General features: G+C 49.0%; 1 pseudogene; it reads right to left on the bottom strand.

The window, feature by feature from the left end:
• Positions 1-75: 75 nt before the first annotated feature.
• On the bottom strand, positions 76-24,670 carry LOC132479637 (zinc finger protein 541-like; annotated as a pseudogene).
• Between the last annotated feature and the right edge of the window lie 83 nt (positions 24,671-24,753).

The following is a 24,753-nucleotide window of genomic DNA, read 5'->3' as shown; positions in this document are numbered from 1 at the left end:
CAAATCTTGAGGGTCCGGGATAACGGTGGCCACTTCCCTTTCCACTGCCACGGATCAGTTTAGAAAGAGCACGGGCTACAGTTCTGGCCGAGGAGACGTGAGGGGCGTTCTGTTGGGCGCTGCTACAAGCTTTCCTCACTTTTAAAAAGGGCAACAAGGAAGGGAGGGAGCTGCTCTCTGCCCTGCACCCTCCGAAGGTTTGGGTGCTCCGCGTACAAGAGGGGATTCTTGCTGCTGCTGCTGCAGCCGACTTGCAGACGCTGGCCACTGCTGGCAGGCCTTGACTTCACCGTGGAGCCACTGGCACCACCACGTGTCCTGAGAGCTTAAACCTACGCCGACTCCTCTGTTATTACGGCCCGAAGCATACGCACTATAGATATCTAAACTCACCTTTTTGCTGCTTTATCACTCCTACCTTCCCGCTCCTAAAATGTAAGCTCTGTGAGGGGAGGGGCCTGTCCCTCCATCACTATGTCCCCATCACGTGGACTGGGCATTGTCTGGCACAGCTACAGCAGGTGCTTGATGAATGCTGGCTGCATTCATGCATGAGGGTCCTCCAGGGCAGGGACTCAGTCACTGTGGCTTCTGGGAGCGGCAGGGGCTCAAAAGCCTTCGCTGGATCAACAGGCAGGGAAGCCAGAAGACAGCTTCTTAAGAAACAAATTTAATACTATATACAAGGGAAAACGTACAGAAACAACAAAGGAGACGCAACAGGGCTGGAGGTGCCCATCCCAACTAGCTGCCCACGCAGAGGGCCGATGCCAGCCCCTAGCTCGCCCTCCTCCTCCTACAGTTGGAAGGGCTCCACGGGCCACCTTGCCCTGGCGGTGGGATCCACGTGGTCCTGAAGCCGGTGCCACTTCATGTGGGCATTCCGACCCTTGATCTTGCCAAACACCCTGAGGAGGCACCAGAGGACACAGGGGTCAGAGCAGGGGGAGGCGGGTAGCCCTGAGGGGGGCACCCCAGAGGGCTGAGGGCAGGCGGTGTGGGAGCATCCAGGGAAAGGGCGGTACCTCTCACACTCCCGGCAGGGAAAGAAGCCCTGGCCCTTGCTGCTCCCCGGCAGCTCAGGGGTCCGCTTCGAGCCGGTGTTTGGGCTGGAGTTGGGGATGGACTCCCTCCTGTAACTCTCAGTAGTCCTCTGTAATTCGGGGGTGGGACGGTGGCTGGGTTTCCTCCGAGGGCTACGAGTGACCTGCACAGGGGGCAGAGGTGATGAAAGGGTGCTGACCGCCCCGCCGCCCTTCTAAGGGAGAAGCAGGTGTCCAGAGCGTCCAGACGTCGTGGGGTGCACCCCCCCACCGCCAGCCAGCTTGGATGGGCACCGGGCATCCAGATCCGTGCTGAACTCCTGAAGCCCTATCCCGAGACCCTCTACCTTCGCTTCTGTCCTGTCTGCTTCACCCAGCTCTCTCTTGACCCTCTTTTCCGGCACTGGGGCTCGGCCGCAGTCAAACTTGTTCATTTTCTTCTGCATGTAGTAGAACTCGACACACTGGGCTACTGTTTTTGTCTGGACCTAGTGGAGGAAGACAGAAACCGGCTAAGGACAGTGCCTCAGGAGTAGCAGTGAGTATGGCCTTGACGCCCTAAATCCCCTCCCCATGGGGCCAGCCGCCACTTTTTGAAAGCCCTCCTGAAACGTTTCTCCCCTACGGCTTGGTATGCTCCACTGCTACGGGGGACAGAGAATCACAAAGTCCTCCTGGGGATGAATGAGTTCAGAGAGAAGCCACCAGAGTCAACACCATCTAAGCTCTGCACGCTCTGAGCCACAAGGCTGGCCCGGGAAGGCTTCTCTCCAGGAAAACGCACACACGGTACACACGAGGACGCTCACTGTGACATCATGTGGAGCCACATGTCTACCGACTGGGACTAATTAAACCAGAGTGTCCTTACGGGGTGGATACCTCATAGCCTTATGTGACAGCTAGGCAGAGCCCTCCAAAAAACTGAAGAGGAAGGAATACTTCCCAACTCAGTCCGTAAGTTCAACATTTCTCTGATACCAAAGCCAGACAAAGATATTACAAGGAAAGAAGCCTACAGACCAATGTCCCTCATGAACATAGATGAAAATTTTTAAACAAAACTTTAACGAACAGAATCCAACAATATATATATGTGTATATATATATATACGTGTATATATGTGTGTGTATATATATATATATATATATATATATATATATATATATATATGTATGTATATATGTATATATATATATAAAGGACAATATACCATGACTAAGTGGAGCTCATCCCAGAAACGTGAGGTTGGTTTAACAATCGAAAATCAATGTAATTCATCATATTAAACTTAAAAAAGAGAAATCATATGAGCATCTTGATAGGTGCAGAAAAAGCATTTGATACAATCCAATGTCCATTCCTGATGGAAACTCTCAGCACAATAGGAATAGAAGGAACTTCTCTTCAACCTGATAAATGAGACCTACAAAATCCCTACAGCTAACGGTGGAGTGGTTTCCCCTCAAATATCATGAACAACACAAGGATTTCCACTCTCACCACTTCTACTCAATACTGTACTGGTGGTTCTAGAGTGCAAAAAAGGCAAAAAAAAAAAAAAGTAAAGGCATCCAGGTTGGAAAGGAAGAAAGAAAAGTGTCTTTATTTGCAGATGATGTGACTGTCTATGTAGAAAATTCAGTGGAATCCACAAAAAAGTTACCAAAACTAGTAAGTTAGTTTGGCAACATTTCAGAACACAAGATCCATATAAAAATCAATTTTATTTCTATACATACTAGCAACAAACCATTGGAAACTGAAATAAAAAAGAACTCTAGGGCCTCCCTGGTGGCGCAGTGGTTGAGAGTCCGCCTGCCGATGCAGGGGATACGGGTTCGTGCCCCGGTCTGGGAGGATCCCATATGCCGCGGAGCGGCTGGGCCCGTGAGCCATGGCCGCTGGGCCTGCGCATCCGGAGCCTGTGCTCCGCAACGGGAGAGGCCACAACAGTGAGAGGCCCGCATACCGCAAAAAGGAAAAAAAATAAAAATAAAAAATAAAAAGAACTCTATAACATCATAAAAAACACAAGTACTGGGCTTCCCTGGTGGCGCAGTGGTTGAGAGTCCGCCTGCCGATGCAAGGGACACGAGTTCGTGCAATGGTCCTGGAGGGATCCCACGTGCCATGGAGCGGTGGGGCCCGTGAGCCATGGCCGCTGGGACTGCGTGTCCGGAGCCTGTGCTCCGCGGCGGGAGAGGCCACAATGGTGAGAGGCCCGCATACCGCAAAAAAAAAAAAAAAAAAAAAAAAAACTGAAAAAAACCAAGCGCTTAGGAATAAATCTGACAAAAAGTATGCAACAACTGTACACTAAAAACTTCAAAACATTGCTGAAAAATTAAAGATTGAAATAGAGAGATATACCCTGTTCACGAGTCAGAAGACTCAATATTGTTAAGGTAACAACTCTCCCCAGTTGACGTAACGAGTCAAAAACAGTACCAATCAAGTTCCTAGCAGAAATTTTTATTTTGAAATTGTCAAGTTATTTCTAAAATTCATAGGGAATTAAAAAGGATGTAGAATACAAAAAATAACTTTGAAAAAGAATAACAAAGTTGAAGGACTAACATTTTCTAATTTCAAGACTTAGAATAAAGCTACAGTAATAAAGACAGTATGGGAATAGCTTAATAAAAGACAAACAGATCAATGGAACAGAATACAGTGTCCAGAAGTAGATGCATATATATATGGCCAACTGATATTTAACAAAGGTACAAAAGCAGCTGAGTGGAGAAAGTATGGTCTTTCCAACAAAAGGTACTGGAATAAATATCCATATGCAAAAATGAACTCACCTCGCACCCCATACAAAAATAAACTTAAAATGGATCATAAATCTAGAAATAAAACCTAAAACTATAAAACCTCCAGAAGAAAACATAGGGGAAAATCTTTGTGACTTTGGGTTAGGCAAAGATTTCTTAGATACAACATGAAAAGCACAGTCTATAAAAGAGAAACTAGTAAGTTAGGCTTAAGCAAAATTTAAAACTTTTCTTCAAAAGACACTGTTAGAAGACTGACAAATGGCATATGGGGAGAAAATATTTCCAAAGCATATATCTGGATAAAGGACTGGTGTTCAGAACAAAATAAGAACTCCTACAGCTCAATAAAAACACAGACACTCCAATAAAAACAGAGGCAAAAGATATGAACAGACAGCTCACCAGAGAAGGTGCACAGAGAGCAAAAAAACACAAAGATGCTCAGCATCATTAGTCATTAGGAAAATGGAGTCAGATGCGACTGTACACTCATTAGAATGGCTAAAATTAAAGAGACTTAGCATACCAAGTGTCGACGAGGGTGTGGAGCAACTGGACCTTTCATAACCTGCTGGTGGGAATGGGAAGTGGTAGAGCCACTTTGGAAAACAGTTTGGCAGTTTCTTAAAAAGTTAAACATACATCTACTATAAGTTACCCTCATTCCCCTCCTAGGTATTTATAATCCCAACCCCGTGTCCGCAAAAAAACAAACAAACAAAAAAAAAACCCAGTACATGTCCGTACAAAGAGTTGTATGTAAATGTGCAGAGCAGCTTTATCTGTAGTCATCAGTAACTGGAAACCACCAACAGGTGGATGATTAAATGAACGGTGATCCGTCCACACAGTGGTATACTCCTCAACAGTAAAGGGATGAACTATGGGTACACACGACAACATGGATGAATCTCAAAATCATTAGGTTGAGTGTAAGAAGCCAGACAAAGCAGATCACGTGCTGTATGATTATTCCATTTATATAAACCTCTAGAAAATGCAAACTAATTTAGAGTGACAGAAAGTAGACAAGAGTTGACTAGGGACCCGGGTGGCAGGAAGGAAGGGTTGCAAAGGGGCAGGAGGGAACTTTTGGGGGTGAAGGATACTCTCATTATCTTGATCATCGTGGTGGTCTTACAAGTGTATAACTATGTCAAAAACATTAAATCTCACACTTCGATTATGTGCAATTTTGCGTACATCAAGTTAAAAAAAAGAGCAAACTAATCAGCAGGATATTAAGTATATGATGTCATCCTTTTTTGAGAAAGTGCATATAGGTGTGTAAAATCCGTATGGGCAATAAATACCTGTCAGGTTATCAAATGAGAAGTAGGATTGTGGGGAGGGGTCTGGAGGGCTTTATTTTGAACATGGGATTCATTTCTCTACCGTTTCAGGTTGTTCCAAGCAATGGCATTGTAGTTGTCAACTGTTCACAGCATGAGCAGAGTATCGCCCCTGAAAGGCCCTGCAGTTCTAGCGCCTCGGCCGTGTGAAGGAGCCTTGTCTACACCAGCCTGCCATGTTCGCCTTACCATCTTGTGTATCAAGTAGAAGTCCTTCTTGTAGGCACGGAATGCCTTCTTAAAGAGCCTCTTCTCCATGGAGGTCCAGATGTCCGAACCTATTGGAGAAACAGCCAAGAGGAGGAAGGATGTTTCTCCTTCTGGGACCACAGCCACGGCTGAAGTGCAGACTCCCCTCCTTTTTCAGGCCACCGAGCGCCACTTATATGCCAAGATTTCTGCTAAGCCCCTTACTTGCTTTATCTCACACAATCCTCACAAAAACCTTAGCAGGTAGGGGCGATTACCATCCCCACTTGACAGGTGCAGCAACTTGAGGCTTCCTCTGCTTAAGAGACTTGCCAAGGGCAGGCGTGGGCCCCTGGTTGCCTGACTCCAAGGCTGGAGTGCTCAACTGGGAAACCTGAGCCCACCCCAACCTGGCACTCCCCTTCTGGCCAGGAAGAGCCCACGAGGGAACCAGTGGAAAGGGGAAGGTTGGATCCAACTAGAGAACAGCACCCACTGAGTCCCCCAGAGAGGACGGGCCCTTCTGGGAGGGCAGGTGCAGGCCCCAAGAGAACTCCGGGAGGCACGTGCAGAGCTTGCCATGGAAAGTGACTGGCTCGCAGGGGCCTCAGCCAGGCCAAAACCACGCGGGCAGCCACGCTCGTTACCTGTGTAGTGATAGTTGGCGAGAGGGTGAGTCCGTGGCTTCTGGGGTCCTCTCAGTAACAGGGTCTCCAGGGCAACCTGGAACGACAGGAGTGGTGGGCAACTCTCTGAGGGAGGGAAGGTGAGGTAGAGGCCCACCTTCATTCTTTCATCCAATCAGAAAATATGTGCAGCCCTCCCTAAAGCCACCCTTACCCCAGGGCGACTCAAAGTGTGGTCGGTCTGTGGACTGGCCACCAGCTGTGAACCACTTGGGACACATTGCCTACAGCACTAAGCGGACTGTTGAGTGCAGCTGACGTTACCTTTTTCATAGCAAGATTTACTTGATGACGAAACAGTGTGTGGACTTATTCTGGCACAAGCTCCTTATTTCTTCAGGGAGCAGCATTTGGAGTGGCACTGCCCCTGCCCTACCCCATGTTACGGTCCTCATAGCACTAATCATTATCTATCACTTTTAAAAAATGTATTTCATGTGTTCACTCTCCTAAAATGTAAGCCCTGCAAAGAGAGGGCATTTGTCTTGCTCAACAGCGTAACCCCGGTCAGGACTCGCTATGCAGTTTGCAGGACCCAGCGCAAAATGGAAACACGGGGCCCTGTGCTCAGAAACTATTAAGAATTTCAAGATGGTGGCAGCAGAGCATTAAACCAAGAATGGGCCCCTGAGCTGGCCCCAGCCTGATACCGTGACATCACCAGGTATCAGGAGGACCCAGTAAATGTGTGCTGATTACTCTGCTCAGCACCCACCACGTGCCAGCCACTGCCTCTCAGCTTGAGAAAAAGCACCATGTAGCCCTGACTCTTGGGTCTCCAACTCGGGTGACGTGACTTCCTCTCCCACTACACACAGTTGGACTTCTTCATTTTCTAAACTTCAGGATTGTGAGGAGGGTCCTTGGAGGAGGCAGAGGCATTTCTGTTGCATCAGAGGTTTGCATACACCATTTTTAATCCAAAAGTTAATGTTCAGTAAATAAACCAGATGAATGCAGGCCCTGAGTTGGTTCTGCTAGGCACCGCCTCCCCAGTGCCGCGCTGAGATGAGGTAACGCTGGAGGAACCCTGGTGCTCTGCTGTCACCCCAGAGAAATAACTGATTGAGCCCGTATGTGTGCATTTCCCCTACGTTCCAAAGGACACCACCAGTCCCAAAGCGACCAGGGAGAAGGGTGGGTGGCCAGCCTTTGGTTCTCGTGAGCTGCAAAGCCCCAAGTAGAAGGCACGTGTCTTGCGCCTAGAGCCCCTGGCCCTAAGAGACCAGGGAGCTTCCCACAGCTCCTCTGAGCCCCCGCCCCGCCTGCACCGCACCTGGATGTTGCCCTGGGCTTCATGCAGGCAGTGCAGAGCGAGCTCCAGGTTGGTGCCCCCGCCCGGCATCACGCTGGAGCAGGCCACGTTGCAGAGCTCGGTCACTGTTTCCAGCAGGCAGCCCGGCAGCGAGAAGGAGAGGAGACACAGAGGGTCAGCAAGTGCCAGAGAGGAAACCTCCCCAACAGCACAGATGGGGTGGGGGGCTCCTGTCACCATCTCCCTCACCTCTCTGTTACAAGCAGGCTGAGGGAAGGGAGCGACAAGGATGGGCAGAAACCCTGCTCCTGGCACCTGCTCTGGATGGCCTGGCCAGCTACTGGGTGAGAGGAGAGGTGGGGCAAGGGACTGCAGCACAGCAAAGCAGTCCTGCGCTGAAGGCCAGCTCTGCCCACCCCACCCCCGCCTGGGGATCACTGCTTCTTGGTCAAGGTGAGAACTGGGAGGAGAAACCCCTTGGACATGGAGGAGGGCTCTCGGGAACCTGGCCCCAAAGTCTCAGTCACCCCTATCCTGCGTCTTCGGGTTGGTCATCACATCTCCCCATGGCTTCCAGACCAGAGTAGCTACATGCTCGTCACTTCCAGCCAGTGATCTGTCCTGGAGCTCTGGGATCTCAGCCTGAAACTGGCTCCCTATGTTGATGTGTCTGAAATGAGGCCACACACACGGACATAAAAGGTATATGTGTGTGACCAAGATGGGAAATACAAGAGAGATGTGTGGTGAGCCCTGCTCAGCAGGGCTGTGGAACCCACCTTTTGGCCATCTCTCAGACACAGAGAGTGCTCATCAGCCCAGCAGACACGCCACTGGTATTCCAGAGACCTCTTGAGGGATACTTTCTTCCTTCCTCCAATTTGCTTTTTCGCCAGATTTCTGGCTTCAGGCGTTTGGGGTCTAGGACAGGGGAGGTATGTGCTGATACCTGGCATTCTTCTGTATCCAAGGGAACATCCAAGCTACAAAACAGTATCTCACTGCGCCATCACCAATTCTATCTAGAACCCCAGGGTGCTGGGCATTCTGTCTGCAGACATCCAACTATGGTATGTCTGGACAGAAGGAATATTGGGGAAACACCTGGAAAAATCCACCACTTCTCTCCTAGAGAGGTTCTGGGTCTAGACCTGACTTTCCCGTGATGAAGGCTCCCTTGGGAAAAACCGACACTGGAATGCAAGGAGGGTAAAAGCATCCCCACGTTGCAAGGACCCTCAGGTTCTAAGTCTGTTCCAACTCACGGTTCAGTGCTGATCTTGCTGTTGTCCTTCACCACACTGATGCCAAAAGAGCCGTCCATGTGATCTGGAAAACACCCAAAGAAGAGCCTCAAGGAGACTGGCTACAACTGACCCATGAGGCCCTTTTTGCCTGCCTTTCCAGAGCAGCTAAAAGCAGGCTCTTCAAGATTGCATGGTATACACACACTACTGTATATAAAATAGATAATCAACAAGGACCTACTGTATAGCACAGGGAACTATACTCAATGCTCTGTAATAACCTCTATGGGAAAAGAATCTAAAAAACAATAGATATGTGATTATGTATAACAAAATCACTTTGCTGTATACCTGAAACTAACACATTGTAAATCAACTCTAATCCAATATAAAATTGAAAATTGGAAAAAAAAGATTGCATGGTATGGAGTTTCCTCAAAAATTAAAAGTAGGACTACCATATCATGCAGCAAACCCACTTCTGGGTATTCATCCAAAAGAACTGCAGTCAAGACCTCAAAAAGATATCTCAACTCCCATGTTCACTCCAGCACCATTCATAATAGCCAAGATGTGGAAACAACCTAAATGTCCACTGACAGATGAGCACATAAAGGTAATGTGACATCAACATACAATGAAATACCATTTAGCCTTAAAAAGAAATTCTGCAATATGCAACAACATGGATGACCATTGAGGACATTATACTAAGTGACATAAGCCAGTCACAGAAAGAGAAATACTGCATGACTCCACTTATATAACGTATCTAAAGTAGTTGAATTCATATTGATAGAATCAAAGAGTGGAATAGGGGTTACCAGGGGTTGGGGCAGTGGGAAATGGGAGGTTACTAATCAATGGGCATAAAGTTTCAATTAATCAAGCTCTAGAAATCTGCTGTATAACATTGTACCTATAGTCAACAATACTGTATTGCACACTTAAATCTTTGTTAAAAGGGCAGATCACAGATTAACTGTTCACATCACAATAAAATAAAATAAAAAGATTGCATGGAAGTGGGATAAGACTTCTGAAAATGTAGAGTAAGGAACTCGGCAAAACAACAGATTTACTGACAAAAATCATTGAAAAAGAAAAAAAAAAAAGAACAGTAAGCTAAAGTCTCTGCACGTTGTCCCAAAGGCATACAGCATTTTAAGAAATACTCATTCAAGGGCTTCCATGGTGGCGCAGTGGTTGAGAGTCCGCCTGCCGATGCAGGGGACACGGGTTCGTGCCCCGATCCCGGAAGATCCCACATGCCGCAGAGCGGCTGGGCCCGCGAGCCATGGCCGCGGAGCCTGTGTGTCCGGAGCCTGTGCTCCGCAACGGGAGAGGCCACAGCAGTGAGAGGCCCGCGTACAGCAAAAAAAAAAAAAAAGAAATACTCATTCAAGAAAACCTACTAAATCTCGGGAAGAACAGTGAGAGTCTGTGGCACTGGAGCCATGGCCCACCCCCTTACCCACCTAGCCCCCAGCTCTTTGTAAAGGAAGCTCTACCCAGGTAGGTGCAGCCAAGGAGATGGGGGCTGCTTCTTCCCCTGGCTCCCATGCTTAAAGAATTAAAGCAAGATAAAATAAAAATTTGTCATCAAAGAGAAAATGCCATCAAGAGATGGAAATTAGTTTTTAAAAAGATACAAATGTGGACTTCCCTGGCGGTCCAGTGGTTAAGACTCCACGCTTCCACTGCAGGGGGCATGGGTGTGATCCCTAGTAGAGGAAGTAAGATCCTGCATGCTGTGCGATGCAGCCAAAAAAAAGAAGAACCAAATGGAAATAGTTCAGGGGTTAAAAAAGTACAATAACCAAAATACGGCTCAACAGTAGATCTGAGCTGGCAGAAGAAACGATCAGCAAACCTGAAGATAGAACAATGGAGACTATGAAATCTGAAGAACAGAGAGAAAAAAATATAGGAAAGTGAAGAGAGCCTCAGAGAAATGTGAGATGTCATTACATGCAACAATATATATGTATTGGGAGTACCAGAAAGAGGGGAGAAAGGGACAGAATATTTAAAGTATTAATGGCTGAAAATTTCCCAACGTTGATGAAAAACAATATGTATATCCAGCAAACTCTACAAACTCCAACAAAGATTAAACACAAAGAGCTCTACATCCAGACATAACATAGGCAAAATGTGGAAAGCAAAAATAAAGATAAGATCTTGAAAGCAAAAAGGGAAAAACAATTTGTTACATACAAGGGCACTACAGTAAAATTAACAGCTAACTTTTTAAGAGAAACGATGTAGGTTACAAGGCAATGGGATAATATATTCAAATTACTGAAAGTAAAAAAGTGTTAACCAAGTATCTTATATTCAGCAAATTATCTTGCAAAAATGAAGGTAAAATAAAGACACTCCCAGATAAATAAAAACTGAGGATACCTGTTGCTGGCAGACCTGCCTTACAAGAAATATTAAAGGTGAAATATTATTCAGCCCGCAAAAAGGAACAAAGTACTGATACATACTGCAACTTGGATGAAACCTAAAAACATCATGCTAACTAAAAGAAGGCATTCATAAAGGACCACATACTGTATGATTCCACTCATATGAAATATGCAGAATAGCCACATCGATAGAGACAAAGTAGATTAGTCGTTACCCACGGCTGGGGATGGGGAGGATGGAAAGGAGGGACTGCTAATAAGTACAGGGCTTCTTTTGGGGATGATGAAAATTTCTGAAAACTGATGGTAGTGATGGTTGCACAGCTCTGTGAATATACTAAAAACCAGTGAATTCTATACTTTAAAGGGATGAATTGTATGGTATGTGAATTATATATCCCTAATAAAAATAAATAGTAAAGAAAGTCCTTCAGATTGAAAGCAAATGACATCAGATGGTAACTTGAATCCAAACCAAAAAAAAAAAAAAAGCGAAGCGCTAGTAAATATGGGTAACTATAAAAATCACTAGGATTACATATTTCTTTTCTTTTTTTAATGGCCTTAAAAATAACTGCATAAAACAATATGTATTGTGGGCCTGTAACATATAGAAATATAATATATGTGACAGTAACTGCACAAGGAGCACAGCTGCATTGGAGTAAAAGAATATCACCTCAGACAGTAACTCAAATCCACAAGAATAAATGAAGAGATCAGAAATGCTAAATAAGAAGGTTAATATAACAACCTCTATAAATCATGCTTGCTTTCCTTTATCCGCTCAGTGTTTTTACACAAAATAAAATTATATAAAGCAATAAACATGACCAGTACGGTATTACTGGGTCTCTCACATATAATAGCAAAAGAGTTAGAAGGAATAGAGCTAGATAGGAGCAGTGTTTCTATATTTCACTGTTAATGAGTTATTACACATCCTAACAGATTCTGATAAGACATATATTTTAAGTCCTAGAGCAACCACTAAGAAATGACTAAGAAACATTGAAAAATTAATGGAATTAAAATGTCACACTAGAAAATACTCACTTAATACAAAAGAAAGCAGGAAAGGAGGAACAGAGGGAGAAAAAGACATGTAACGTATAGAAAATAAAAAGCAAAATGGCAGATGTAAATCCAACCATATCAATATAACATTAAACAAGAATGGATTAAACAAACCAATCAAAAGGCAGAGTTTGTAAGACTGGATAAAAAACACATGATCCACCTAATGGTGTCTAGAGGTAACATGCTTTATTTTCAAAGACACAAATAGGCTGAAAGTAAAAGAAGAGAAAAATATATACCAAGCAAACAACAACCAAAAAAGAGAATGGAATGGCTATACTAATGTCAGGCACATTAGACTTTAAAACCAAAAATATTACTAGAGATAATGATAAAATTATTGTAATAATGACAAATGATGTCACAATCACATCCTAATGATAAAAGGTCAAGCCGTGAGGAAGATGTGACAATTACAAACATATACACACCTACAAACAGACCCCCAAAATACACCAAGCAACAAACGACAGAACTGAAGGATGAAATAAACCATTAAAAAATAATAGTTGGAGATTTCAATACTTTCAACAGTGGATAGGGCAACTAGGCAGAAGATCAACAAGGAAATTGAAACTAACTAGACAAAACAGACAAAATACAGCATTCCACCAAACATCAGTAGAATACATTCTTCTCAAATTCACATGGAACATTCTTCAAGACAGACCGGATTCTAGCCCATATAACATGCCTCAATAAATTTTAAATTTTAAAATAAATTTAAGGGAATTCCCTGGCGGTCCAGTCATTAGGACTCCACGCTTCCGCTGCAGGGGGCATGGGTTCGACCCCTGGTGGGGGAACTAAGATCCTGCAAACCGCACAGCACAGCCAAAATAAATAAATAAATAAATTAAATAAATTAAATTGAAAAAGAAACAACGTATGTACTCTGACCAAAAGAGAATTAGATTACAAATCAATAAAAGGCAGCAATTTGGAAAATTCACAAATATGTGAAAATTAAGCAACACACTCTTTAACAGTCAGTGTATTAAACAGGAAGTGGAATGATAAATTAGAAAATACTTTAGCTGAATGAATATAAAAACACAACATAGGGCCTCCCTGGTGGCGCAGTGGTTGAGAGTCCGCCTGCCGATGCAGGGGATACGGGTTCGTGCCCCGGTCTGGGAGGATCCCATATGCCGCGGAGCGGCTGGGCCCGTGAGCCGTGGCCGCTGGGCCTGCGCATACGGAGCCTGCGCATCCGGGGCCTGTGCTCCGCAACGGGGGAGGCCGCAACAGTGAGAGGCCCGCATACCACAAAAAGAAAAAAAAAAAAAAAAAACATACTAAAACTTACAAAATGTAGCTAAAGCAATGTTCAGAAGGAAATCTATAGCTGTAAAATATCTGTATTAAAAAAGAAGAAACATCTCAAATCATTTATGGTCAACTGACTTTCCACAAAGGTAGCAAGACAGGGCTTCCCTGGTGGCGCAGTGGTTGAGAGTCTGCCTGCCGATGCAGGGGACATGGTTTCGTGCCCCGGTCTGGGAAGATCTCACATGCCGCGGAGTGGCTGGGCCCGTGAGCCATGGCTGCTGAGCCTGAGTATCCGGAGCCTGTGCTCCAAAACGGGTGAGGCCACAAACAGTGAGAGGCCCACGTACCACAAAACAAACAAACAAACAAACACCTCACAATGAGCTACCGCTTCACACCCACTAGGATGGGTGTAATAAAAAAGACAGCTAAGAAGTGTGAGCAAGGATGTGGAGAAACTGCAACTTTCATACAATGCTGGTGGAAATTTAATATGACCCGGCCATTTTGCAAAGCAGTCTGGCAGTTCCTTAAATGGTTAGACATAGTTACCCTTTGACCCAGCAATTCCACTCTGAGTTATATACCCAAGAGAAATGAGGACTTATGTCCAACAAAAACGTACACATAAATGTTCTTAACAGCACTGTTTGCAACAGCCAAAGGACACAAACAACCCAAATGCTCGTCAACTGATGAATGGATAAATAAAATGTTGTCTATCCAGAGAATTCAATATCATTCATCCATAAAAAGAAATGAAGCACTGATGCATACTACAACATGAACCTTGACAACATTATTCTAAGTGAACAACTAGACACAGAATGTCACGTATTTGATGATTCCAATTACATGAAATGTCCAGAATAGGGAGACCCGTAGAAAAAGTAGGTTGGTAGACTGGTGGTTGCCCAGGGCTGAGGAGTTGGGGGCTACAGGGCCTGTGTGTCACCGCTCGTGGATATAATCTTCTGGGGTGATGAAAATGCTCTAGAATTAGATTGTGGGATGGGTGTACAATCCTAAGAATACACTAAAAAATCACTGTACACTTTAAATGGGTGATTCATATGGCATGTGAATTATACCTCAATAAAGCTGTTTAAACAATTACTCGAAAGGGCAGGCAGAAGGGTGCTTAGGCTAAATGGCGTCTATTTTCTTTCTGGCTACAAAGTCATAAGCACCTAGAAGGCTGCTGGTCCCAGATGGTCCTGGGATAGTTCTGAACAGCAACGGGACCCCCAGAGCAGACCCAGGCGTAGGCCAGAGAGAATGGCTGGACCAAATTCTACAGGGGGCGGGGGTCTGGCCCCCCGCAGGCCCATCATGGGGCGATCAAGCTCACTCACCAAGCATGGCGCTGATGAGCCTGTCGGGACGGGCCCGGGCAGATGTGGAACAGAGAGTGTTGAAATACAGCCCAGAGCCCTCCCGGATGGGGCTGAGCATCGGGGGCGGTGTGTAGGGAGGTCACTGGGACAGTCCCTTCAGGAGGTGGTCCATCAGGAACACGGGCGAGCGCAGGCAGCTCTGGCGGCATCCTCCCGGGCCCGGCTCCCCAGACATGGAGGGCGGAGGAGGGATGAGCAGTGCCTCGGGCCGTGGGAGCTTCTTCCGCTTCCTGTGTTGGCTGCTCTCCTTGCTGTCTCTCTCTTCCCCGTCCTTCTCCTGTCCCTGGAGAAGAAGAGACTTCAGAACCACGGGGGTCACCTGAGGCCACCGGCCCCAAAGCTCAGACCTCAAGATGGCCTGAGAGTGGGAAAGGGTACTGACCAGCCAAATGCACACCCAGCATGGCCATGCCCAGAGTCCTCAGCGCAGGAAGCCGGGCAGGGCCACCACGCCTGAGCCAGACTCCAGACCCTAAGCCGGGCGACATTTGACGCTGGGGCCTTCTCAGGCACCCACCCCCACCCCAAGGAGAGGCCCTCACTCAGACCATTTTGGAAACTCATATCCGTTGTTAAAGTGACTGGCACTTAAAGTGTGGGGGCCAGACGGATGCAACAGCATGACAAAAGGAAAACCTGTTGCCCTCAAAATGACAGCAGCTCCTGGGAGACAAACAGTGGGCTCCATGCACCCTGTACCCGAGTCCAGCATGGACTTCTCCAGGTGGGGTCTTCCAGCACAGGCTGAAAAGACGACGGCTTGAGCTTGCTACACTCTCTCTTACCTCCACGCAATCTCCCCTCCTCTCTGCCCATCTTACCCCTCCTCATCCTCCGGCTCTCAGCTGCAACGCCCCCTTCCTCAGGCAGGGTCTCTGGTGCCCTTGGGGCTCCCACAGCTCCCTCTCCCAGCCCGGCCCGTTCTGGGTCGTCAGTGTCCGGGGATGGGTCTATCTACTCCGCTGGGCTGGGAGCCCCAGGAGACGGGGGCAGGCCTGTTGTGGTCGCTGCAGTGTCCCCAGCCCTGCCCAGCACAGGGCCAGACACAAAGGAAGTTCACTGGAGGTTGAATGGATGAATGAACACGCAAATCAAGCTCTTCTGGAGTCAGGATTTGGGGGCTTTTCTCACAGCTCCCACTGGCAGCTGGAAAGCAGCTGGAAGGAAGTGCACCCACCTTGCTCCCCAGGGGATGGTTCGCTGGAGCCACTGGCACCGAAACAGGGACCACCAAAGGGGCGGCGGTCATGTTGTCCAAGGACTTCCTGCCTCCCGGGGAACTCTGCCTGTGCCCTTCTGGCCTCAGCACCTGTCTTTGTGGCTTGCAAAACTCCATGCCACACACCTACACACAGAGAAGAGCCAGCCCTTTAAGAGACACAGTACGTAGGGAGCAAGGGGCCCCTCCAGAGCAGCACAGCCCTGACTCCCGGCCCCCAGCCAGGCTCCCTGCAGGAGGACGGCTCCATCCTGAGATGAATGGCAGCTTCGCGCCCCTTCACCTGCGGCTCCTGCTTCCCTCGAGGTGACGGCCACTGGTCGCTGTGAAAACACATGTGGCTGCTCAGCCCTCTCTCTGTATAAAACATCTGGCTGCAATTCTTGCAGACGTAAGTGCTCCTTGGCTCTGCCCAGTCTGTGGGACCACCACTGTGCTGGTTCCTGTGGGGAAGAAAGGGAGAATGGGACTCCGTCCCCAAACACTGATCCTCTGACAGACAGCTTTGGACGAACCCTAAAGAAATGGACATGATGCCCCCGATTCTCCGTGGCCTGGTGCTCACCCCTTCAGGAGTGAAGCATCCAGAGCTCGCTCACCCAGGGCCAGCACATCAAAGCCACCAGAGTTCTCCCGAGGGGCTTCTGAACTTACCAGCCACCCGCCATGTTCTCCTCCTTCATCGGGTGGGGAAGCCGGTAGATATTTCCACCCTGAAGACGAAAATACATCTGAGCCAACATATCAGAAATGAGATGCAAGAGTGAAAACTATAAGACTTGGAAGAAAACACAGGTATAATTCTTGGTGACCCTGGAGTAAGCAGTGGTTTCTTGGATGACTCCAAAACCAAACAAAAGACAGACGTATTGGACTTCATCAAAACTTACAACTTCTGTGCTTCAAAGGACATCATCAAGAAGTGAAAAGACAGAATAAGAGAAAAAAGTTGCAAATCATGTATCTGATAAGGGACTATGTATATTTCTGTATCAGTGATACATAATGAACTCTCACAGCTCAAAAATAAAATCACAACCCAATTTAAAAATGGGCAAAGGGTCTGAATAGACACTTACCCAAAGAGGATATACAAATGGCCATTAAAAGATGCTCAGGATTATTAGCCATCGGGGAAATGCAAATTAAACTATAATGAGATTATCATTTCCCACCCACTAAGGTGAACCAACTGGACAAGAACAAGTGTTGGTGAGGATGCAGAGAAACTGCAGGCCTCATACACTCTGGGTAGGGATATAAAACAGCACAGCTTTTTGGGAAAGTCTGGCACTTCCTCCAATAGAATTACCCTAGAGCCCAGCAATTCCCCTCCAAGGTATTTCCCAAGAGAAATGAAAACATATGTCTAAACAATAATCTGTACACAAATGTTCATAGCACCGTTATCACAATGGCCAAGAAGGGAAAACAACCCAAATATCTATCATCTGATGAATGGATAAATAAAATGTGGTGTTTCCATACAATGCACAAGTTACCAGCGATAAAAAGGAGTGAAGTTCTGACCCGTGCTACAGCACAGAGGAACTCTGAGAACATCAGGTTAAGTGAAAGAAGCAAAAGACACAAAAGGCCACGCAGCGTTAGGATTCCCGTCACATGAAGTGTCCAGAATAGGCAAATCCATGGAGACAGAAAGTAGATGCATGGTTGCCAGGGGCTGGGAGGGATGGAGAGATTGCGGGTGACAACCAACGGTGTGGGGTTTCTTTTTGCGGTGATGAAAGTGTATTGGCAAAGAGTGGCGATGCGAGCACGACCTCGTAAACAAACTAAAAACTACTGGATGGTGCACTTCAAGATGGCGAATTAGATGGCACGTGAATATTAAAGCTGTGGAAAAAAAAAAGAGGAGGAGGTAGCTGTGGTGCGACAGGAAAGATGCTGGACCTCGGAACATCACGAAGAGACGTGGCCAAGCTCTCTGCGCCCAGGACCTCGTGGGCACGATGTGGGAGGACCCAAGCTGCTCCAAAAGGGCGGACCAGTGCCAGGCCTGCAGTAGGGGCCAAGTCGGACTTGTGGACCTGTGATTCACAACCAGAATAGACACAGCATTTCACGTACAAATATCAAGGGTAAAGGAGCTCTGCCTTTACATTCTCTGAAGAAGTGAAGGAGGCAAATCCAAAAGGAAGCGAAAGGCAGAAAGAAAGCAAATAGAAAAAGCTTAGTGAAGAAACATGATGCAAAGTGTCTCTGACAACTCTAAAGCCCTGTTCTGTTGTGTGTGTGTGTGTTGCAGGGTGGAGGGTGATGGGAGGAACCATCCCTTCTCTGGAACTTCATTCGCCCCTCTGTAAACAAACTGCATCTGAGGATTTGCTGAGGTTAAATACAGTGCCTGGACAAGTCAGAAACACGGACACAGGTAAGGACGAGACTCTGCCCCCCGCATGGTCAGGTCCCGTGAGAGGGCCCTGGTACCTGGATCCTGTTGAGTATCATCAGCTTGGACTTGGAGTCCCAGGGGGGATCCGCTGGAGGCCCGGCCAACGACGAGAAGGAGGCCATGGCTACCTGGCTTGGAGAAGCTGCACAGCAAATATCCACTTTCACTTTCTCCTTCCGGAAGTGCTGGGCCCCGGAGTTGCCAGAGAAGAGCCTGTAGCCTCCGCCCCAGGAGCAGGCCGGGCCCTCTCCACCTTTTGTGGCCCCGGAAGCCGTGCCATTCTCAGCCTGGGCCTGCTTCCCTGGGAGGTGGGCTCTGGATGGCTCCTCCCCTCCTAACTGGGTCTGATGCAGGCCCCGAGGGAGAAGATGTCCCTAGGTCCAAGGTCCCTTTCGAGGATCGCAACTGCTTGGCCAGAGAGGAGATGTCTGGGTTTCCAGGAGGGTCCAGGGACGCCGCCGTGGGGGCAGGTGGAGCAGCAGCCACTTTTGGTCTTCCCTTTGGGTCCTGGCTCACGCTGCTGGGGGAGGGCTCTGTGGGTAAAGCGGGTGTGGATTTTCTCCTGCGGGCTAGGGACCCCTCTGGATCAGGGTTCACGGGGCCAGCATGGAGAGAGTCAACAGTGGGTGCCACAGGTGGGGGTTGCTGTGGCCACGGCCCCTGCAGTGACTTCAGGGCAACTTGCTTGCCGTCGGGTGTGGGAAGCTGGGAGGAGGCGGCGGCCACCTGCGTGTGGGAGAAGATCCGCTGGGACTTGGTGATCATCTGGAACACCTGCATCTGCTCGTGGCTCACCAGAGACTCCTGAGCCTTCAGGACCAGCTGCTGGAAGAGCGGTGTGGCATCCGACGGGAGGCCGCTGGACTTCTGGCCGTCCTGGGGGCCAGGCTCACCAGGGTTCTGCCGCGAGAAGGAGTCGCAGTCGAACTTGCTCTTCTTGGAAGCCCAGGAGTCGTCTTCCCCGCTGGTGCTGACATATCTGGGGTCGCCCGAGGCCTCCCCCTGGGCCTTCAGGAGCGTGGGAGGGAAAGACGGCGTGTCCTCCAGACCGGTGCACTGGCTGGGTGAGGGCTCCCCAGCAGGGGAGTCGCTGCTGAGCCCGGGGCCCGGCTCGGAGCCGTCCCGGGACGGCACTGCAGAGGGCTTGTGGACGACAAACATACTGTTTCCTTTGCTCTTAGGGCAGCCCGACAGGTTTCAGAGCCACTGGAAACTGTGGCTTGATGGCTGGGAACTGGCGGGGACAGTCTGGCCATGGAACAGAGGCAGGCAGGCGGGCAGGGAGCGCCCTCGGGCCAGCCCTCCAGGGATGACGAGGGCTGGAGCAGCGGCAGCTCCGGCTCGGCTGGGTCGGGGCCGCTGTTCTCCGCTGCCCGTGAGTGGACGGCTGTGAACACGTCCGTGCCCGGCTCCTTCCGTGGGGGCCGGGGATCCTCGGGAACACCTCAGTGCCCAGGGCTCCTGGGGCCGCCGGGGTGCTGGCTGGGCCGCAGGAGGAGGACCCTGACGAGGGCAGGGAGGAACAGGCCGCGATCCTCCCTTCGCCGCTGTCTGAAGGCCCTCCCAGGGCTGGCCCGGGAGAAGGGATCTTCTGGCAGATGCTGCTGCTCACGATACAGCGCAGGAGGTCTCGGTTGGACAAGAGGGAGATGGGGGATGGGGCTTCCGGGGGCACCAGGGACCACAGGCTCGCGGGTGCGGGCTGGCAGGCCACCTCGTGCACACGGGGTGAGTTCCCGCAGGGCTCCTCCTCCGGAGGGACCTCCTTGAGGATGCACAGGCCGTGCTGGACCTCGTAGTGCTGGCGCACGGAGCGGTAGTCGCTGTAGCTCTTGCTGCAGCCCTGCTCAATGCACACAAAGGGCTTGGACTTCTGGTGGGTGAGCGTGTGCCCAGTCCTGGAATCACATGAGGAGAAAGTTAGTGGGTGTCTCGGCGTGGGTCACCCACTGCAGGAACCCAGGCGTGTCCCCAGGGGGCAGCAGCATCGCAACTCAGAAACTGTGCTCAGACCCTATGAGGAAAGACCCCTGCTATGGCCAAAGCCTTCTGGAAGGGGGAGCTCTTGCCCTCACCCCTAAGCAAACCCCTAATCTGAGATTAAAAACATCAGTGGGAGTCAAGTCAGAGTTCCCCAAAGTGGGTTCCTAAGGAACACCAGGCTCCAGAGTTGCTCCCTGAGGACTTGGGCTCAGCTGGCAAATAAGTTTGGGAAAAACACTCTTTACTTCTTGGAGGTTCCTAGGAGCAAACTGAAAAGCCACAGAGCAGATAACGAGAGATCTGTTGAACTTTCCATGTCTCTCAAACTTATTTGCCCACAAAACCATGTTTTTAAAATAGACCCTTTTAGCATCCCCGAGAAGCAGAGAACCAGAGTTCTGAGAACAAACTTAAGGAAACGCTAACTTGGGGATGATCCTTCCTTGAACAAAGGAGTCTTTGCCTTCCCACAGGAGTCCTCTAGACAGCGACCTGGGAGCCCCACAGCAACAACAACAAAAAGCCAAATGCGCCTATAATGTCTGCAAATATAAAAGAATGCAAGTATGTAGTATATTTACATCATACGTATACCTGCATTAATATATTATAAATATAAACAAATGGGTAAATCACCCTCTGGGTTCCCAACAATCCTACCCCGGATGGTTCTAATCAATTGGACCCAGTAAATAATGAAACCCTTTCCCAAACGTGGACCCTTGGCCTCCATCTGAGGGAAGCAGCAGAGAGGGCATCCGGAGACCCACTTTCTAGCCCTAACTGTTACCAGCTTGTGACAGGAGTAAATCATTTCCCATCCTTAATGGCGAGAGGGGAGAGGATACAATGAAAGCGGGATTCATCGAAGCCTCAGTAAAGGCTGGGCGAGCTGTAAACATGCAAGGGATCGTCCTCTCCCACTTACGAGTCTCTCAGTTTGAAAGTCTGTCTCTTCTCCCTCGGCAGCAAGAAAAGCTTATCATTTCTAAGACATGAAGAACAAACGGAATTCTGCTCCTCTTACACTGAGCTTGCTTTTTAAAGTCAAATTTTGAAAAAAAATCGAGTTAATAAAAGGGGGAATTGAAACAGGAAAAAAGAGAGTGAACACTGCATTGCCATGTTCTAGAAACAGGCATTTCAGAACCCCTCACGCCCTGGTGTTATCCCAACATATATTCCTCATGGAGTGCATATCTGTTCTGCTCAGACACCTACCAGGGACTCTGAAACTTTCTCTACGCAGTTAGCCCAACTCCCTCCATGACAAAATTGCCTCTGGAGTGTGTTTTTAAAGCACATGGGTCCTGTCTGCAAATCGCAGCGGCGCTCTCCTCACTGGAGTGAATCTGGAGGCTGGGGAGGGCGGGCTGTCCGGGGCAGTGTAGGCCCTGCCCCCCGCCCCCACCAAACACTGGCCGTGGGAGGAGCACAGGTCGCACACACCTGGGACACCCGACGGTGCGGGGCGGTGCAGGTGGATGGGAGGGGATGCAAAAGAACCGGGAACACGCCCAGCCCCCAGCAGCCCCCTGAACAGACATCCCGACCAGACTCCTACATACAGGTGGTCCTGACGCTTAAAGGCCTTGCTGCAGATTTTGCACACGTGTCTCCTCTCCTGGCTGTGCGTCAGGTAGTGCTTGCTGAGAGGACTGGCGCTGCTGAACACCTTCCCGCAGAGGCTGCGGTCCAGGAGTGGGTTCTGAGGGGACCTGTGCTGCCGCTTTCCTCTCCTTGTGCTCCCAGACGTGGCCCTGCCTCCTTCGTTAGCCTCTTTGGGCACCTTGAGCACGCCTAGCCCCAGGTCTAGACAGAGGGAGAAAGCACAGGTTATGACATCCGGGGACATCGGAGCCCGGGCCGAAGCACTCTACCACCCTCAGACCAACTTCAGCAGCTGAGTCCAACTCAGGGAGTTGGCCGAGAACCCCAACTTCAGCAGCTTCACTCGCAGAGAAGACCAGGCTTAGCACCAGGTGAGGGGGAGAAGGGACCCTGGTCAAGCCACACCTCCAGGGCGGCACCCAATCTTGAAGCCACACTTGGGGGGTAAGGGAGGGGACAGCAACAGTCTGAGAGCTTCCAGGACAGAGTGACTCGACAGGCAGGACTTCATGACGGTAACATCAACAGCACGCTTGCCAGTGCAATCCAGAAATGCACAATGCAAAATCTTAGAAAAGTTTAAGTCCTTGCTCCCAGCCAATTCCACTCTGGTTTTTTAATTAAGGAAATTAAGGCCGATCTGTACAAATTAACGGAGATCTTGCAGTGAACTGCAAGCGAGTTAACTGCAGCATTGTTTTTCCTGGTGAAATGTGAGAAACCACCTAATAACTGACACGAGGGCAGGTGGGTGACTGCATTCTGGTCTCAATGGTCTATGGCGCAGGCATTTCAGATACAACTGTAGGAGAATATCCATTGACGTGAAAGGATGTTCATGCTGTACCACTAAGTGCTGTGCCACTAACAAGAGGATTGTTGAAAAACGGAATGACCTAGTCTTTAAAAGGGAAAAATAAATTTGAATAGAAACAAACAGAATGGGATTGATTGGTAGCATCATGGATCAACTTAATTTTCCTTTCCCTATATATCTGAATTTTCCATGTTTCTCTACTCCTTGGGTAAATGAGTAGTTTTTTTTATAATTTCATTTTTGATTTTTTTTCTTTGACCCATGAGTTAGTTTAGAAGAGTGTTCTTTAGTTTCCAAATACTTGAAGACTTTTTTCTCTTATTTCTTTTACTTATTTATTTATTTTTGGCTGCATTGGGTCTTCATTGCTGTGCGTGGGCTTTCTCTAGTTGCGGCGAGTGGGGGCTACTCTTCGTTGCAGTGCGTGCGCGGGCTTCTCGTTGCAGTGGCTTCTCTTGTTGCAGAGCATGGGCTCTAGGCGTGCGGGCTTCAGTAGTTGTGGCTTGCGGGCGCTAGAGCGCAGGCTCACTAGTGGCGCATGGGCTTAGTTGCTCCGCGGCATGTGGGATCTTCCCGGACCAGGGCTCGAACCCGTGTCCCCTGCATTGGCAGGCAATTCTTAACCACTGTGCCACCAGGTTTTGATCCATCGCCTGGTCAAGTATCAGTGGGTTTTCCATGCCCTTGGCATAATTATTACTTGTGGAATATTTGCTCTCAAATGCATGTATAGATTACACACTCGTGTCCTGGATTGCCATCCCGGAAAGCATTTAAGAAACATCAGGTTCGGGACTTCCTTGGTGGTGCAGTGGTTGGGAGTCTGCCTGCCGATGCAGGGCCCTGGTCTGGGAAGATCCCACATGTCGCAGAGCAACTAGGCCCGTGAGCCACAACTACTGAGCCTGGGCGTCTGGAGCTTGTGCTCCGCAACGAGAGGCCGTGACGGTGAGAGGTCCGCGCACCGCGATGAAGAGTGGCCCCCGCTCGCCGCAACTAAAGAAAGCAATCGCACAGAAACGAAGGCCCAACACAGCAAAACAACAACAACAAGAAAAAGTTAAAGGGCATTAAAAACAAACCAACCAGATATATGTGGGTAGGCATTTTCCATCCCAGTTACAGAATGAGAAAACTGAGACTCAAACAGGGAAAATGACTTGCCCAAGGTGGCAAAGGAAGGAAGAAGAGCCAGGCTGTAGATTCTGGTTCATCTGATGCCAGAGTCCTTTCCCCAACCACAGTGCCCGCACCGCTTCCAACTCAACTTCCTCCTCTGCTCCTCCTCCCTCCCCGTCTTTTCAGATGGACTGAACTGAAACCTGGCCCTTCTGTGAAGCCTCCTGACACCAGCGTTTGCCCTGCTCCCCTAGCCAGTCCCTCCGAAGGCAGCACACAGTTACAGACACAATCACGCCTTTAAGCCATCAATCCTCTGAGGTGTCCCTCTTCCTCATCTCAGTTATTAATAGCATCTACTCAGTTGCTCAAACCCCAGCCTGCCCTGCCAACCTCCATCTGTCCTTTTCCTTACCAGCTCTCCCTGTGATGTGTGACCCGTCAGCATGTCTGAATCTACTTCTAACATGATCCCTAATCCTTGCGCTTCTGGCCTCTTCACTGCTACTCCAGCCCAGGCCACCATCTCCGCTGAGAGCCTTCCAGCTACTCTCCAGGATACCCATCTTGCCGCCCACGGCACCCTCACAGCAGCTAGAGCTTTGCACAGCCTCCCCTGGTTCCCGTGGCAGAGTCTGTGCTTTGCCGCACCGTGGCCTGGAAGTGGGTCTCAGCCTCAGCAGCCTCCTCAGTGTGGCTTCCCACCCCCGCGCCATCCACCTGCCAGCGTCTGCCACTCCCTGTCACTCCCTCGGACTTGGCCCCCTGCTGTACTTTCCTCATGTCGCTTTGTGGTGGACACAAGGTCTGACTCCCCAGTGGCTGTTTCTGCTTCCTCTTCTTTTCCTGGCAAATGGGATTCCAGT

Source organism: Mesoplodon densirostris, chromosome 19 (assembly GCF_025265405.1).
Source record: "Mesoplodon densirostris isolate mMesDen1 chromosome 19, mMesDen1 primary haplotype, whole genome shotgun sequence".
NCBI classification, from domain to species: Eukaryota; Metazoa; Chordata; class Mammalia; order Artiodactyla; family Ziphiidae; genus Mesoplodon; species Mesoplodon densirostris.
The sequence above is the reverse complement of the archived record's forward strand: the minus strand, read 5'-3'. Positions and strand labels throughout refer to the sequence as shown.